Source organism: Elaeis guineensis, chromosome 16 (genome assembly GCF_000442705.2).
Source record: "Elaeis guineensis isolate ETL-2024a chromosome 16, EG11, whole genome shotgun sequence".
Lineage (NCBI taxonomy): Eukaryota > Viridiplantae > Streptophyta > Magnoliopsida > Arecales > Arecaceae > Elaeis > Elaeis guineensis.
In genome coordinates, this window is record NC_026008.2 from 46,362,311 (window position 1) to 46,368,031 (window position 5,721).

A 5,721-nucleotide genomic window follows, 5' to 3' on the forward strand; every position below is an offset into this window, starting at 1 on the left:
GTTCGTATTTATGCATAAAAATTTGAGTGGTATAAATATGTTATCAATCAATTTATAACAAGGTGGGGTGGTATCTTATTGGCTTTTTTTTTATTATTTTCAGGTCATACGGTACCTTATTGGTTAAGGCAATGATTTGGTTGTCCAAGGATTTCGAATTCAAATCTCACCAACTCTATACAATAACTCTATACAATACCATCTGATTAAAACTATACGCTATATGGTATAATGATACACATATCAATACATAGTTTTCGAAACATAAATCTCATCAATACATAATATATGGCTACATACTTAGCAAATTAGTCATCTAACAAATCAATATATCCGATTAAAACTACGTACTAGCAAATCAATACATATCTCTAAATAAATTGATATATATTTTTGATAATATTATATTCATCAGTATATATTATATAATATAGTGATATATACTAATAACATTTTGATATATACTGCAAGTTTCTTTGATATAGTTAAAAGCTATATATCAATTTATTTGTAAGTATATAATGAATTATTATTGAGTGTACTAAATAAGCCTGTAGTATACATCAGAAAGTCGAGAAGTGTGTATCACCAAATTATGTAATGTATATTAGTGAATATAATTCTCTAAAAACTATATATATCAATTTACTTGAAGGTGTGTATTGGATTGCTAAAAGTTTAATTGCTTGAAATTCCTCCTAAAAGCCATAAAAAAGAAACGAGTATAACAGATTCCACCATACCATAGTGCATAGTGAGCTTGTAGTCAATTTTGTATATCATCTCTTAGGAAAAACTTTTCAACCAAAGTTATATAAAATTATAACTTTTAAGAAGAAATACAATAAAGATAGTTTTCTTCAGCTAAGCAGCCAAATCAATAACTAAGAATCAATCAAAGAAACGAACTGAGAATCTTCGCTCTTTTGGTGTTTTGAATATATGACAGATCTGAAACAACAGATAAATGAACCTACTAGGTGATTGTATATGACATGATCAAGTATAGTTCTTCTCTTGATGACTATTTTTTTTTCTGTTGCATGCAAACATTATGTCCGTTCCTAAGAGGATAAGCATAGTTTGTTGTTCTTTCTTGAAAGCTTTACAAACTTATGTATTTTCTTTTTTTTTTCCTTTTTTTTACAAGGATCTGATAGAAATTATATATATGTATAGTATCCTGACCTACATCACTTGGACTATTCTATCTGTATTAAGGCACAGGGCACTAGTTTATCTCAGCATGGGTAGCATTCTTGAGGGATTCTCCAAAAACAAGAATTTTGATTTTATAGCATAAGTGTTAGAATCCTACATATGTACCAAATCTTAGGAGTATATGGTATTCTTGTCTATTTCTTTTGATATGTCTAAAGCTTTTGTTGTACTCTCTATTTTATATCTTGAATTTTCTAGACCAGCAAAATCATAGTTGCTATGTTCTACCTTCCCTCCCAATAGTTATTTCTTCATGGTAAGTTTTAGATTTTCATTTCATTTTTTTATAGATTTTTGAGGTTAATGTTGCTGTTTTTTCTTTCTTTTTGCAGAATTTCTTGATTATTTGCTCTTCTATTCATTTTGGGTTCTTCAATGTTTCTTTGATTTTCTCTACTTGATCAACAACATCAAGCAATTGTTCATCAATTCCCAAAACACAAAGCAATCCAGATAATAAACAAACAGCCAACCAGCTATCAAATAGATCTAGTCCAAACCCTAAAATAAAATGGACAACTAAGAAAGACAAGACCAAGAATCCAACAAAAGTTCTAGCATAATAATTCCATAATTCCTATAAACATCAACTCCATGAAAGAACCCTAGAAACACCAAAACAAAAATTCTAACAAGAACAAAGGCAATCTGGTCACCGAGGTTGGCGTACTTGAGCTGGCAAGAATCAAAGCCGTGCCAACATCGGAAGAGCTAGGTTGTGGATCTCTGATGGCTTTACATAGTTGGGGTGGGGAGGTTGGAGATGATCTTTTGCTGCTGCTCAGGGTTGGGGTGGATCCCAAGCATGGCTGCAGGTGGGGTAGGGGGTGGAGGTAGTAGGGCTGAGGAAAGATGAAGAACTCATCACAACGGTAGCCAGAGGTGGGTGCATGGCAATGGCCATCGAGCAGCAGGAGGCAGGGCTTGGTGTCGTAGTAGGACTGTGGGGTAGCACTACAAGAAATTTAGTTTTTGGTGACAAGCAATGTTGTCACTGAAACTTGAAATATTGTCACTGATGAATTTCTCTGACAACAAACTATTGTCACTAGCCGGTCGCAATTGCTTCATCGCTAAAATCATTTATGACAACTTAAATTTCTTGTCACTGAATCATTTCTTTTCTGTGACAATAGAGCTTGTCACTTAATGTACTTTTTGCTGTCACCAATACAATGAAATGGGCATGCCTTGAAGGATCTTTTGACAATAGTAAATCTATTTAGAGACGAGTTCTCTTATTGCAGAAAAGTCTTACAGAGACAAGAGTTTCACTTGTCACTGAAAATAAAATTTGTGACAACTTAACTTGTCACAGAAACAAATCATTCTTGTCACAATGCAATAACGTAAATTAGTTTTGGGACAATAATGACTCTGTTTAATGATAAAGTTTCTTGTCACTGAAATAGCTTAAAGTGACAAGAACTTTTGTTGTCACTGAAAATAAAATTTGTGACAACTTAACTTGTCACAGAAACAAATCATTCTTGTCACAATGCAATAACGTAAATTGGTTTTGGGACAATAATGACTCTGTTTAGTGATAAAGTTTCTTGTCACTGAAATAGCTTAAAGTGACAAGAACTTTTGTTGTCATAAAAAATCTCATATGTGACAACTTGTTATTGTCACTAAAATTTAGTGTATATGACTACAGAAATTCATCTCATTCACAAGCAAACTAAGAATCCAAATATATCTTTCTCAATGTTTGCATTTCAGTAGATATCCAAAATAAAAATCACAAGATAGTACCAGTAGTTCATAAGCACTCCATATGCTATTTAATTGATCAAAACCAACAGTACATGATCCAAGACATCCAAGGAATTTTCAATTTCACTGTTTGGAATTCGACAGGACATCCAAAATTAATTTAAAAGAAATACTGACTAGTACCTATAGTTCATAAGCACCCTACATTCTACTTAACTGATCAAAACTAACAGCCTATGACATCCATATTTTCAAATTGAAGCTAGTTGATGTACTCCCATAATGCCAACAGAAGTAGCTGCCCATATTATTCCTGCATATAAACAAGGTTTGGATTAGTAAATGATTGGCTAGAATAAAGTTTTGAGTAATTAAAGTCTAGCAACCTCTAGATAAGCAACAGATTATCCACTAAAAATTTAAAAAAAAAAATAAGGCAACTTTTTTTGCATATAATTTGTAAATTTATACCTCATATTGAAAAGTTGAGACAACAAGAAAGGTTTTCAATCCATGTTTTCAATGGATTACACAAGAAATGAGCTCAGGCATGTTAGCAATTAAACTTCTAAAATAAAAAATAAAAAAAAAAGAATTGACTATATATTAAGAATCTCAATTCAAAGTTGCCATTCCTAGAATTATAAAAAATTATGGATCTCATACTCTTAGAATGCAGCAATGTACCTAAGTATACTATAGCTGATTGGTTGTTGTTTATATTCCTCTCTTATAGATCATTGAAAACAAGAAAAAAAAATATCATATTTAACTTTTCTACTTTCTTAAAAGTAAAAAATTCTTACTTGGTCAAGGTTCATGCATTGAGGAAGATGAAGCTCTTGATTGGGAGAAAGTTTCAAAAAAGGCAGCAAAGCGAGCTTGGATCATAGCATTAACTTTTTCATTAACTTGTTCCTCCATTTGAGCTTGAATCTCAGCTCTAACCTCATCTTGCAATTGAGCTCGAACGTCTTCTCTAATGCTATCCACCAATGATTTTTAGCTTGTTCGACAGCTCTTTGTACCTCTTCTTGCACATTTTCATTATACCTAACTCTCTTAGATGGTGCCTTCTTTCCAGCACCTTTGCCACGAAAATAACCAGACTTTTGGCCAAGTACTTGCAGTAATATGTCATCACGAGTCATTTGGGATTCATTCTCTTGTGTTTGTTGAACAACCTCCTCAAGTTGTTCCTGCAATAGATTATCAAAGATTAGATGCCAAAATAATGCATAATGAATTTTAAGAACAATAAGAAAAGTTTTTTAACTAACATGGATCTCCTTGGATTTAGGGTCAGACCATACTAATTCTCCTTCTTTATTTTTCTTAGTGTGCTGAATCAACCAAACCTGATCTGGTAGTGCTTTTTCACCTGTTTCTGGGTCCCTCTGAAATGAATCACAAAAAAATAAGTATTTTATTTAGAAGTTCCTAAAACTATGTTAAATCTTCAATTTATTCTAAAAACTTACAGTTGATTCTTCAACTTCAGCATAAGATCGGGTGCCACATGTATGTTTAGTAACTAGCTTTGCCCTATTTGCTGCATTTCGCTTGCCTACTTTCTACAAACAATTGATACATGCAACTAACATCATCTATAAATCCAAAATGATGATGTATATATTTTAAATATAAATTAAATTTTAATTTACAAAAATCTGAAAAGTATCAGAGCTGAAGTATGCCATCATATATTTTTAATCTTCTGGAGTAACATCTTCAGGAATATTAGCCAACCTCTCCTCATCAGTTCTAAATTTCTTATATAAATCATGCAAGCGATTTCTCCAACCTCTATAAAGTCATTGCATGGTGGCCAAGACAAAAGCACATAAACGATATTCATTTCTATCATCTTCCGTCTTAAACTGCTCCTAGAAGACACAAACAATGTAAATTGTATGTTAATATATATAAATAGAAATAAACAAGATACTAAAATCAATCATAAATATTTAATTTACCTTTACTTGTAGCCACATTCGCTCACCTACTCTATTTGCCACATCTGGCCAATTTTTTGCAGTTAATGGAGCTTGTGTCCTGACAACATAACCACAAAAATTGACAATATCTCTAGCATTTTCTCCTACTACTCTCAGTATATCATGAGGGATGCTAACTTTCAATGGTCCATTCTTTGTTCTCATATCAACCTTAATACATTTGTAACGCCCACGCACATTCTTACTTGAAACAGTTGTTATAGAAAATAAATTACAATTAGTATAACTAAATTTAAATAGAATAAATTAAAAGTTTCAGCTATAAATAAAATATTATTATACCAGCATTACTACAATGACTAGAAACTCTTGGTTGAGTTTGAAGTTGCTGTCCATGGGATTAACTTTGCTACAATTCAAGCATCTGGTCTTGGTGTTCATTTGTCTGCTGGTTTTGTTGGTCCCAAAGTTGTGCCTCTTCTTGTGATTGATTTCGTCGCAGCCTTTCTCGATGAGGTGATGTAACTTCATTTGTTTGAAATCTTATATCAATAACAGGGCGTTGTCCTCGTCCACCAATTCGTGCACCTCTTCCTCTACATCTAACCATTTCCTAATAAAAACAATAAGCAAGCTTTTTAGTAAAAGTTCAACTAATTATCAGCAACATCTACTAAATGCACAAAAAAATATGAATATGCCATCAGAAGATACAAAAATAACATGAACACAATAAAATGATTTAAATTAAAATACCTGTTGGTCATCACATAATGTTTCTTCTTCCAACATGACAAAAAATAAAATTCTAATTACAAATAGG